The sequence below is a fragment of the Saimiri boliviensis genome, chromosome 10, assembly GCF_048565385.1.
Source record: "Saimiri boliviensis isolate mSaiBol1 chromosome 10, mSaiBol1.pri, whole genome shotgun sequence".
NCBI lineage: Eukaryota > Metazoa > Chordata > Mammalia > Primates > Cebidae > Saimiri > Saimiri boliviensis.
Genome location: NC_133458.1, coordinates 113579284 through 113592654, shown reverse-complemented (window position 1 = coordinate 113592654; position 13371 = coordinate 113579284). Strand labels below are relative to the sequence as shown.

Here is a 13371-nt window from a genome sequence, read left to right as displayed (position 1 = left end):
CTAGATCCCAGAAAATTAGGCCACTAACAGAGTAAATATTTTCTGGGGCACTGTAGCAAAATTTTGGTTGTCAGACAAATTAAGTCACAGCGACCTGCAGGGAAACCATATCAGAGGAATACAGAAATGGGAAGAATGAGGCTAAATGCCACTACATTTAAATGCTGGGTGTAGCCCAGCAGGCTCAGCACGGGAAGCCTGTTCTGACTTCTATGCATGTAATTGTGTGCTCCGCGCATGTGAGTGCTGTACGCTGTGTCCTGTGTCTAAATGCTTCACGTTGCCTGCCCTCAGTCCCTGCAGCTTCATTTCTTGTCCAATGATTCTGTGTCAGAGTGTAAAACACCATGAGGATTTTACTAGTCGGGAAACATCCCAGTATAATTAGTCTGCAGGAAACTCCAAGTTTACAGATTGCATTTATCACTGTTAAAATAATAAGCAAAAATATATTTTAAAAAATTTGGTGCACCAATGAACATTTCTCTGAAAGAGAAAAGGGTTCTTTATACACTGTGCAAGTGCTTCAGAGTGGTTTTCATGTGGTATACAGCTGTTTTGAGGGTAAAGGAGGCTTTCTGAATGAAAGGAAAAGGAAGGAAACTAACATTTCAAACAAAACTCTGTGTTAGTTGCTGTAGTAGATGTTTCATAGACATCACTTCCATTTTATTCCATTTGTGAGAAGCTTTATTATATTTGCAATTGGCAGAAATTTCAATATTCCTTAGGGAAATAATAAAAGCAATTGAGGATGATTAGAAGGACAAGGTGGCATTGAAAGAGATATTTTAAGCCAAGGTACATTTGGCAGGCAGCACGGAATTAAGGAGTTTGAGGGACACCATAGGCCAAAACATTCACAGTCATCTCTAAGAGCAAGGCTATTTTCTGAGGAAGTACGATGGCAAATGTTGATTGGATGAATCATAATTAGGTAAGAGGAAACAATTAAACCTGTATTAAAGAGAACAAGGAAAGAAAGAAATGAATGAACTGAAAGGAAAACTGAGAAATTAAGAAGATGAGCTGGGCACAGTGGCTCACGCTGTAGTACCAGCATTTTGGGAGGTCGAGGTGGGTGGATCACCTGAGGTCAGGGGTTCGAGAAGGAGTACCTTTGATAATTCATTCAAAGCCACTGTGGGCTCAACAAACGGCCTTTGTCTAGAAGAGCATTCTTATCCATATACTCCTGTACCTCAATGGGGGCTCTCCTGAGAGTCCAACCCAATTTACACTCAGAATCCTCAAAATGCTTGAGAACTGTCAGCACTAAATCTCTAAGTCTCTGGCTCATGGGGTATAGAAGGCTGCTAAATTAAGGAGAATCATGTAAGTTGTTTGGAAAGCACTGATATCTCCCAACTCCTTATACCATACACAAGGCACCTGCTGCTGCTCCCTCATCCTCTCTCCGAGATTTCTGAAGGTTTCTTCCCCTGGAGACTCTAAAACAGGTTTTCTGGACTGGGAGTACAGTTGAGAGCCTTTAGATCTTATCAAAATCAGGGGAATTAAGTAGACGGCCGGCATACAGAATGCTGACTCCCAAGACACCTCTTCCACCCAGCCTCATGCCTTTCCTTTGCTCTCAGAAAGCTGGCAGTCTGGCCTTTACCTAGCAGGCAAGATGCCTCTCTGGGGAATGTGCTCAGACTAAGAGAACAGATCTGAAAATATTGACATCAAGGCAGCCCGACCAGTGTTCCACACAAAATATCTCAAAGTAAAACTCAGACTTGACAAGTCCCCCTACACCCGCATGAGCATGGAGCTTCCACGAGGCTTTCTTTCCTCCCACTCTTTATCTTGACCATACCATCAAGAATTGCCAGTCACATGGGCAAAGCCTCTTATGTGCAGGATAGGGAAACAGTGGATGGGGGATAGTTTTGTAGTTAGGAGAGTGTTAAAATGTACTCTGAGAGTTGAAGTTGAATTTAGAACAAACTCTTTTTTTTTTTTTTTTTTTTTTTTTGAGACGGAGTTTCGCTCTTGTTACCCAGGCTGGAGTGCAGTGGCACGATCTCGGCTCACCGCAACCTCCGCCTCCTGGGTTCAGACAATTCTCCTGCCTCAGCCTCCTGAGTAGCTGGGATTACAGGCACGCGCCACTACGCCCAGCTAGTTTTTTGTATTTTTAGTAGAGACGGGGTTTCACCATGTTGACCAGGATGGTCTCGATCTCTCGACCTTGTGATCCACCCGCCTCAGCCTCCCAAAGTGCTGGGATTACAGGCTTGAGCCACCGCGCCCGGCTAGAACAAACTCTTGAATGAAGCAAGAAAAGGATGCATGCAAGTATCTGGGGGAAGAGCATCAGGCCAAGAGCAGAACAGGTGTGCTAAGACGGCATACTGTCTGGGGTACGTGAGGACCAGCTAGCTTGCCAGTGCAGGTGGACTCACAGGTAGTAAGTAAGAGGAGAGAGGTAGAAGCTGAGGTCGGTGGGGGAGGTCCCTTTGGGGGAAGGACCTTGGTAGATGTGATCAGCCCTGATAAGGGATTTGAAATGGTTAGTGTGATATGAAATTGTTATTGTGATGTAAGGTCATTGCAGGGTTTTGAGGAGAAAAGTGGCATAATATATAGATTTAAAGGAATAGAGACAGAGGGAGTATATGCCCAGAGAATTTCTAAAAAGGGGCACAAGAAATGATAATTGTCTCTGAGGACAGCAGAGTTGGGATATCAGGAGTTTTTCCATCTTTATCACAGCACTTCTTCTTCCTTTTTTTGTTTTTTGACATGGAGTTTCACTCTTGTTGCCTAGGCTGGAGTGCAATGGCGCAATCTCAGCTCACTGCAAACTCCACCTCCCAGGCTCAAGCAATTCTTCTGCCTCAGCCTCCTGAGTAGCTGGGATTCTAGGCATGTGCCACCATGCCTGGCTAATTTTTTGTATTTTTAGTAGAGATGAGGTTTCACCATGTTGGCCAGGCTGGTTTTAAACTCCTGACCTCAGGTGATCCACCTGCCTCAGCCTCCCAGAGTGCTGGGATTACAGGCATGAGTCACCATGCCCTGCCACACCTCTTTCTTTTTTACCATTTGAATTATTTTGGCCATACATGTGTAGCACTGTAACAGTAAAAAATAAGTTGTTTTTAAAGACCAGCTGTCTCATTCAAAAAATGAACTCAATGTAAAGGCCTATGGAAAAGCTTTTCTGATTTTAATGACTCTATTACGCAATCAGAACCTTCTTCCAAGACGTCCAGCTTCCCTTTTGTAGATGGATCTCGGAATTCAGGTTTCCTTCCTTAACATGCTTTGAGGTTTGAAATCATAATGCACTATTTCTTTTGTTGAAACACTTCTAATCTTTTCCATCTAAAGTAAAAACACTTACCTCTGAAGATAAGGACATCACAATGCTATTTTCAATAGGCAGACTCATGACTTAAAGACAGCTGCAAGGATTTTTTTGTCAATTAATTTTTTTTTTCTCTTAACAAAACTAGTATATGCTCTTTGTAGAAAATTAAGAAAACTCAGATAAACAAGAATGGTGCATGTTACAACTAGAGAAAGTATTTTTTTTCAATGTACATGAAGTGTTTATTTCCCAAATTGTGGTATGGTTCAGTTAATGTTTGCTTTTTCATTGAAGAGGAGAAGAAAGAAATGTCTGGGAGTCTCAACAGAATTGTGTAGTACTTACATACAATTAGGATGCAGTGAGTGAGAACCCAGGTTGAAATTGCTGCACTCTGTTCATTAAGTCACTATAGGATTACTGAAAAGCAGAGTGAATGATCCATTGCTTTAATTAGACTACCTTAGGCTATTGAGAGTGGTTCAAAGAAAAACTACTATGCTTGGTAGTGGGAAACCTTGGAAGAAAACAGAAGACAAATGGAGGGGGCTAAATGAATTGTCTAAGGAAGAGAAATTCTGACTATCATTTTCTTTTGCCAAGAGGGTTCAGCTTTTAGAATTAAAGTAAGGATTAGTTCACGGCACTTGATTGCCACACTGGATTAATGTAGTTTCATTTGTTGATATCTAGGCTTTTAAAGAAATAGCTCCATGAACAGCTGTACATTCAGAACTTAGCCTTGTGTAGCATAGGCACAAAAGGGGGAGGTACTGAGTTACCACAGTGACTTTGTAAAGAATTATTTCGTTATTGCAATTATCTCACTTCGATTATCTCGATTATCTCACCTCAGGGTTTCAGTTCCCAACTGGGTCCCTGGGAGGGAGAGGAAGCCAGAGGAACATTCTGAGGACAGGAGCAGAAGAGAGTCATAATCCTCTTAGATAATGGGGGTTAGTGGGGAAAAGAATGTGAGAGGTGGTCCAGGCCCTGGTGACATCTAGCCCAGCTTCCTTTGCAGACATTTGCTATTCCAGCCAGACCTTTAGTTCATATAAACCAGACATCAGTTTTGCAAGTCTAGAAGGTAGGACACAGCTGTAAACTGTAATACCTGTTGGAAGATCAGAAGCTGTGAGAGGGTTTCTAGATTCTACAGTGGAATTTGGTCCCCAGGTGAATCTTTGTCTCTTGGTGCAATGGTTGGAGCATGTGTAAAACACGAAGAGGGGAAGGGGCTCAGTGAAGACATCCCAGAGAGATCATCCATTAACAGCAGAAAGCTCAGTAGATAGGCGGAAGAGAGGCACTCCGCCACGTGGATTTGGGCCCAAATGAGTCAGATCCTTCATAAGAGAGTGGCTGAGGTGGAGAATGAGGTGGGGGAATCAAAAGTGGGATCTGAGAGCTGGAGCTTGGGCACCAGCCCTCTCATCCCCATGTGAATTAATGAACACATGATAGTTTCTTAAGACTTCGCCTCTCACAGTGTGATCCCAGAGGTGTCTAAAAGAACAGAGAACCACAAGAATCAAGGACTCCCACAGCTGGAAAAGGCTCTTGCTTCATGAAGGAGCCCAGGGCCAGTGCTGAGGTTTCCAGCCAGAGAATGCAAACGCATTCTGCAACCCGTTTTCTCTCCTCCTGGGACTGTTTCTGAGCACAGGCTATGCATGCCAGTACCATACATGTTTCTTGAAGCTATTTGGAATATTTGGGAGGCTATATCCAAAGGCCATTTCTGGAATTCTTAGTTAAATGATTAAAATAAACAACAACAAACCAAGCTAAAATCAACAACATGACCTCTGCCGATTTTCCTATCACCCAATGTAGGAATCTCTGGTTAAGAAACTGCAAATATTAATATTTCACTGGGATGTTTGGTGAAAAGCAGGGAGGCAAATGTCCATACCAAAAGCTTCCAAGTGAAGTATTCTGGCTGATACCTCCAGGAGAAAGTGAAAGATACAGTGTCAGAAGCCCTTGGAAGAGAAGGAACATGCAGGCAGGAGAAGCCCCTGGAACCCAGCTGCTGGCCACAGGTCTGGAAAGAGAGCTGGAATAGACTCCTTCACAGGCTGCAGAAAGAAAAAGCCTTGGCCGTGATAAGGACTATTTCCAGCAGGCAAATTTCAGCAGCTTAATTTCAGTCACAAAGGAGACTTCTCCATGAGACAGGGGCTCAGGTGCCACAGAGAAACCTGTCTGGGGAGTCTGCAGGTGGCCTGCATGTGCCAGTGATGAAGACAGAATCCGCTGGAGCCACTGAGTATCATCCCAGCACCCTGGAGGGCCAAGAGGCCACACCAGCCCCAGGGGAGAGTTAATTTGCAAGGCAGCTAATGGCATGCACCATTCTCCTCACTTCCTTCCCGGCCTTTTTACCTTCTCCAACGTGCTGGAAAAAGAGATTTTGCTGGAAACTAGAATAGCCATGAAGAAGACAATAAGGTTGAGGTCATGGAAGACGGAGGTTAAGAGTGAAGAAACAGCAAGTGGAGGAACAAACACAAAATTAAAGAACTCACAGAAATGCTTGACACTTCAGATTGAAGATGCTCTCAGTGTATCAGGCTGTGTTTTGTTTTGTCTTTTTACCTTAGAAAATGAAAAGACACACCTGTATTTCTCCCGATGAAATTTGGATTTTCAAAGATAAAGGAAAAACCCCAAAAGACATAGACAGTAAAACTAAGTTAACGATAGCATTTATCTCCGGACTTCTCTGCAATATAGTCACGCAGAAGATCCTGGAGTAAGATCCAGAGTCTGGAGGGAAAGGATGTGGCTCAGGCCTTGTAAACCAGGACAATGTATCATCACAGCATCAGGAAGTGATAGACGTATTCTGAGATAGGCAAGTATTCCAAGAGCCAATTACCCATGTTCTAGTAAAAATATCCAGAAAGAAGGTGAAAGAAGTAAACAATAGTGATAACCATGACAGTGAATAATTGCTGTTTCTGTGGTTAGGAGATATACTTAAGCTGTCGAAATAGTTTTGAAAGAGAAATTGCAGAGTGAAAAACCTTCTTGTAATACCCTGGTTTTAAAATCTGGGATAATCATAACGTAATCTGGGAAATAGAGAAAAAAGAAGAAACTTCTTAAAGTAAGCTGAATTCCTTATCTTATTTGAAGCATTGAGGCTTTATTGTGTTTATAACAGAGAAATAAAGGCTTACATACTTTTAATGAAAGATATTCTCTGATAGACTATGAGTAGAATGTATATTTTCCAAATCAGTAGAAATATAAAATACAATACACTAAAATAAACGAACAAAAAACCAAAAGTAAAGAACAAACCAATAGAAAATCATGAAAAACAACTGCATCAACGAAGATCAACGTAAGTTGATCAGATTTCATCTTTAAAAGATAATAATTTTTAAATTGGGTCAGCAAAACTAAATCTAGCTAAATGTTATTTTCAAAAAAACACGTAAAACAAATTGAAGCGGAAATTTTTTTTTTTTTTTTTTTTTTTGAGACGGAGTTTCACTCTTGTTACCCAGGCTGGAGTGCAATGGTGAGATCTCGGCTCACCGCAACCTCCGCCTCCTGGGTTCAGGCAATTCTCCTGCCTCAGCCTCCTGAGTAGCTGGGATTACAGGCATGCGCCACCATGCCCAGCTAGTTTTTTGCATTTTTAGTAGAGACAGGGTTTCACCATGTTGACCAGGATGGTCTCCATCTCTTGACCTCGTGATCCACCCTCCTCGGCCTCCCAAAGTGCTGGGATTACAGGCTTGAGCCACCGCGCCCGGCCTGAAGCGGAAATATTTTTTGAAGAGGTGGACAAAGACACACCAGATGAAGAAACAAGAATATTAATACAAGACCAACTAGAATCAAGGAAAAATCACTTGAACAATGGAAACTTTACCAATAAAAATACATAATCCAAAATGAAGTTATAGTGGTCATGAATAATTAAGGGACCAACAAAAGCACAGCATCCAGAGATATGAAACCAATGTTCTTAGTAATGATCCCAGAATTTGCAAACTGAAAGCACAGTAGGGGGTTACCTGGTCTTAAACCATTATATTATTTTGCGAGTTTTAAAAAATTTTATTAATGTTTATATTAGGGTTCTTCACAGAAACAGAATATGTGTAGAACATATCTATCTCTTTCTCTACATTTACATATACTTAGAGAAAGAGATTGATACAGAAATTGGCTCATAGAGGCTAAGTTGCATGATCTCTGTCCGCAAGCTGGAGAACCACAAAAAGCTAGTGGTGTGATTCAGCCCAGGGGCTTGAGAACCAGGAGTGCCCATGTCTAACATCAGAAGACAGATGCAGGCCGGGCATGGTGGCTCACGCCTGTCATCCCAGCAATTTAGGAGGCCAAGGTCAGTGGATCAGTTGAGATCAGGAGTTTGAGACTAGCCTGACCAATATGGTGAAACCCACTGTATGAATGAATCTTACAAAAGAGAGAAATTGCTCACTCAAAATTGATTGGTCTGCTCTGAAAAATGAAGTTTTCCATCGCTGTTGAGATCTTTTGATACAGACCTTGCTGAGATTGTCTTTGGTAGTTTAAGTCATTGTGGAATTTGAAACCTATGTTCTCATTGAATTAAGTCTGGAGAATGATGTATTTCCTTCTATATTTTAAAGATGATATCTAAAACTTTTTCATCTTAAATAGAGGCAAAATATGTGATTTCTGGCATATTGTAAATGTTAACATTTTCATATAAAACTGTTACATTGCTCTGATAAATATAAAATGTGTTCTGAAAATGGAATATAAACACTATTGCGATTTGACATCCAACATCATCCACTTTTTAAATACATTTAAAGGGCATTTCTTATTTAACAGGGAGAAAATTTACATGGTTCACTTCTGACTTAAATCACATTTCCATCACACTTCCTCCATCGAGCTGTTTTAGTGCAACTTTTATTCTTTATGCTGTCAAATTGCTCTGAAAGAAAAACATGTCCATAAACTGAAATTTATATTTTCTGATTAAAACTCTCTAAACTTAAATTTTTCATTTTAGTTTAATTATTATAAATCAAAATACCTTAAACATATAATAAATTTCGATAAATTATTTTTAACCATAAAAATTAATAGAAATGAAACTGTTACTGAAATAGATTGGGGGAGGAATTCTATGAGGTCTTTGCTGAAGGTGATTTTCCTGAGTGATTCAGACGATTGTCCTTTTGCTTAGAGCCCCAGATACTTTTGCAACTTGAGTCACTGTAGCAGAGCTGGATTTCAGTTGGGTGAATCTTTTGTAAGGTGCATGAAAGGAAGTCCTGAGGGAAATCTGAGAAAACATTAATGTGGCAGATGAGTTCCCAGGTGGTTCTGTGTAAGAAAAGGGAACATATAAACCCTGAGAGCCTGAAAATTGATTGCCCTAGAAAGCCTTCGCCCAAGCCCAGGGAAGTGAACTTCGATGTACATCACTGCTCAAGGGCAAGAGTCTCCAAGGGCAAGTAGGATATATCCCAGTGGGGTGTGAAATTAAACCATTAAAACTTTATTTTTTAAGTTGTCGCTTATAAATGTTCTACCTTTTCTGTGGTGAGGAATATTTTGGGTATAATTTCTAATACATTGATAAAGTAGAACAAGTGTGAAAATTTGCCCCTCTGGAGCAAGACAGTGATAAGCATGATTTTAGAATCGTATCTGTCTGTCTCAACTTGAAGAACTATCTTGCCTATGATTGAGGTCTGTAAAGCAGGACTTCTCAAAAGAGGGTTCTAGATGCATCACCACGGTCTGAGTTCTCCACATAACCTATAAATTATGCTTTCACTGTAATGATACCTTGGAAACAACGTTACCATAGTGTAGAGTGGAGCATCTGGATGAGAACTCTATCTTGAGACTTCCCGTGGGATTTCGGTGTCCTCTGTGTTATGGGGGCCCCAGGTCTGGATCCTTGGTCCTGTTTGTTTCTCCAGCCATGTTTACTCCCTTTCATCTTCTTCATTCAGTGCCTTGGCTTCAGTGACATCCGTCTAATCCCCAGCTCTTAACTTTAAATCTCTAGCTCAGGCCTCTCTCCCAAACTTTAGATGCTAGAATCCAACTTATACCCCACGTAGGTGCCTACCAGATGTCCCACACTTAATCAAGTCAGAACTGAGCTTGCCGTTTCTTTCCACTCTGGAACCTGCTGTACCTCCAGCTTCCCCGCCTCAGGTGAAGGCAGCTCCATCCTTCTTCAGTGACTCTTCTTTTTTATTATTATTCATTTTTGTTTGAGATGGAGTTTTGCTCTTTCACCCCCACGGTGAAGTGGCACAACCTTGGCTCACTGCCACTTCTGCCCCCTGGGTTCAAGCAATTCTCCTGCCTCAGCCTCCTGAGTAGCTGGGATTATAGGCACCCACTACCACATCTAGCTAATTTTTGTATTTTTAGTACAGATAGGGTTTTTGCCATGTTGGCCAGGCTGGTCTCGATCTCCTGACCTCAGGTGATCCACCCACCTTGGCCTCCCGAAGTGTTAGGATTATAAGAATGAGCCACCGTGCCTGGCCACCTGAGTAACACTTCTAAACTGTGAGTGAGATCACGCCATGACTCTGCTCATAATGAAGGCTGTGAAACAAACCTCTCAAACACCGAACTGGGAAGGAAGTGGTGATGTATTCGGCCAGGAGCTGCTGCGGCATAGATGCCTAATAGTCAAGCTCCACTAACAAAGAAAACCCCTGCCCTTTTAAAGGCTTATTAGAAATCACATGTGAAAGAGTTTTGGGCTTACAACTCTAGAAATTACATGTGAAAGGGTCTTGATCCATGAAGTAGGTGTGGGGTACGTGACTTAGGTGGGGGTGTGATCGTGTTTAAGTAAAAACAGTGCCTTCTGGAAAGATTCCTCCACACCATGCCCACAATCTATAGGAGTGTGATTAAGGGTGGCACCCGGGTCTGCCAGCCTTTACTCCTCCTATAGAAATGCAGTGTAGAAGTCTAAGGGGAAGGGCTCCTGGAAGCTTAGGAGGATTAAGGGTCTCCTTCCTCACTCCCCGCTTTGATAATCTCACCTATAACATTAGTGAGAATTCTCACTCTCATTTTCATTTTCCGGATCCTCTATTTTAGCTATTAACTTAGTAGGGCTGTTTCATCACCCTGTTGTGAGTTTAATTTCAAAAGTTGTATGCATAGGGGGTTCTCATGGGTCAGCAGACAATGGGTTGTCCACCCTCTGGGCTACACACCTTTTTCTAAGTACCGTTATAGAAACAGGTTCCCTTCCGTGTCCCTGCACATTCATAATCACTGAGGAACAAAAGAATGGCAGCAACCTTCCGTCATACTCAGTAACCTGGTGTACACACTGATAGCATGCTCTGAAATCAATTAATGTCTCTACTGTATAAGTGCAAATTTTAAGCAGAATAAGTCGCACGATGGATTTCCTCATGCTTTGGCCGTGCGTGGACCAGCCAGCTTCTGGAATATGGCTGGAGCAAGGCTTGTTGTCCTTCTTAAGGTGATTCTGCAGTCATTATCTGGGTCTCGTCTAGCTTCCTGTTGCTGCAGGTTTTTTGTGGTTGTGGGAGTGGTCAGGATCACAGTCTGGGGTTCTTTCCACCACGGCTTCAGAGGGACTACATTCCAGTCCTATATCCACATGCGATTACCTGGTAAGAAAGGGTGAACTGGGAAGAATAAGCTTATGGGGCCTCTTTCATTTACCCCGGTTGAAAAATCCGGAGTGATTTTTCCTAGAGCTTGTAGAGGTCATCCTAACTCAATCTCTCCCCACTCCCGAGGAGTTCCCGGGAGTTTCTGCAGTATGGGAGGGGGCCTATGATACAAGACTTCATGGGGGAATATCCTGTCTTCTTAGAGGGAGTACATCTAATTTTGAATAACACCAAGGGAAGTACCTGAACCCACTTAAACCCCGTTTCCTGACACATTTTCTCTAAGCTATTCTTAATGGTCCGGTTCATCCGCTCCACCTTTCCAGAACTCTGGTTGGTAGGCAGCGTGCAGCTTCCAAGTGATACCCAATGTCGTTGCTGTTTTCTGGACCAAATCTGCCACAAATGCTGCTCCGTTGTCTGATCCGATGCGCAGTGGCAGTCCAAACCTAAGAATGAGATCTCGAAGAAGCACATGGGTTACTTTATAGGCTGCCTCAGTCCCAGTCAGGAAGGCTGCTACCCACACAGAGTATGTGCACACCAGGACCAACAAATACTTATGTCCCTGACACTGGTGCATTTCAGTGAAATCTACCTGGAGGTCTTCAAACGGAGCTACTCCATAAGCTTGAATGCCAGGGGAAATAGTTGGACTTTATCTCATGTTGTGCTGCTGACATGTAATGCATCGCTGTACCACAGTTTTGGTCAGGGCTGATAAATGTGAGATGTAAAAATACCAGCCTAACAACTTCTCAAGTGACTCTTGGCCTAAATGAGTGGTTTCATGTATGGCCTGTATGACCACAGCCCCCAATAGCTGCAGCACTGCTACTCTTCCATATGGCAGCCGGATTCATCCCTCCTTAATTATTTGCCCCTCCTTAGTGCCTTCATAAAGGGGTTTGGCCAGTACCGTGAAGTTTGGAATCCACAATCCAAAGAAACCCATGGCTTCCAGGAACTCTCTCCTGCCTTCTAGTCTTGGGTTCTGGCGGGCTGCAAATGACTTGTTTACTCTTTGCTCCTAGGCTGCACTCTCCCTGCTGGATGGTGAACCCCAGATATCGCACTTTCTGTCTGCAAATCTGGGCTTTTTAGACACTGTATACCCACAGTCCTCCAAGTGCTGAAGGCAGGCATCTGTTCCTTTTGCGCACCCGACTGCTGTGGGGTGTCCCAATAGAAGGTCATCAGCATATTGGAGCACCACACAGCCTAAGTCCTTAGCAGGAAACTTCCGGAGGTCAAGGGCTAGTGCCTCCCCAAACATGGTGGGAGAGTTCTTGAACCCCTGGGCATAGCCAGGTCCAGGTGTACTGGGTGGGTACATTTGTTTCTGGATTTTTCCATTGAAAAGCAAAAGTTTCTGACCCTCTGAGGCCTGTCTACTGCTAAAGAAAGCATCCTTTAAGTCCAAGCAGGTGAACCAACTATCCTCCACTGGCAATAATCCCAACAACACGTACAGGTTGGGTACAGTTGGGTGCAAAGTCACTGTGGCCTGATTAACCAAATGCAAGCCCTGCACTGGCCTGTAGTCTTTGGTCTTTGGTTTAGAAACAGGCAAGTGGGGGCAGTTCCACGGAGACTGGCAGGGAACTGTAATTCCATAGTCCTTTAAGCATTTTAGGTGAACCTGAATACCTTCTAGGGCCTCCCGGGAAACTGGATATTGCTTTTGCCTAACCGGCTGAACCCCAGGCTTGACTTCAATGAGCACAGAGGCCTGGTTGATTGCCAGTCTTGGCAGATTGTCCTCTGCCCAGATCTTAGGCCATCGTTTTGCTAATGCAGGTTCTGTCTCCTGGTCTGGTTCAGTTAAGAAGATGGGCATGTATAAGAACTGGTGAATCACCTCGTGCCCCTCCACCTTACAAGTCCGAGGCAAACAGAAAGACTGTTTCTCTGACACCCCAGTAGCTCCAACATATTGGTTGTTTCCTTTCATGGGGTGTTACAGGACTGTCATCCTGACCACAGGCTCTTTGGGGACAATTGAAGCTGGCCCCCCTTCAGTCCAGTGGCCCTTCCATTAGATTGAACACAGCTCCTTCACTTTCATCTGAAGCCTCGTGCTCAAGATCTTCCTGTTTTTCTGTCAACTAGGGGCACTTGTCCTTCCAGTAAGCACACTGGTTACGCTGCAGGCATAGGCAGTGTAGCCTTCTAAGAGCCTTCTAGGGTAGACTGGCTAGCCTTCTAGGAACCCCCCTTTCCCCACCTTTCTGGGGGCACTCCTCTAATAGTGGCAGCTATCAAATTCGTGCTCTATTGAGCTTGACGCTCATTTTCTCTACCACTTTTCCTATGGCTTACCACGTCTCTGTTCACAAACACCTGGTTAGCTATTTCCAATAACTGTGAAGTATTCATGCCTGCAAATCC

At 43.2% G+C, this 13371-nt stretch overlaps 1 protein-coding gene and 1 pseudogene across 1 annotated transcript in view; one reads left to right on the top strand and one right to left on the bottom strand.

Moving 5' to 3' along the window:
* LOC101050349 (prolyl endopeptidase pseudogene) overlaps window positions 1-12934 on the bottom strand; it is a 48800-nt pseudogene extending 35866 nt beyond the window's left edge.
* The window catches only part of HECW1 (HECT, C2 and WW domain containing E3 ubiquitin protein ligase 1), a 600315-nt gene that overhangs the window by 56425 nt on the left and 530519 nt on the right, over window positions 1-13371 (top strand). The window lies entirely within an intron of this gene.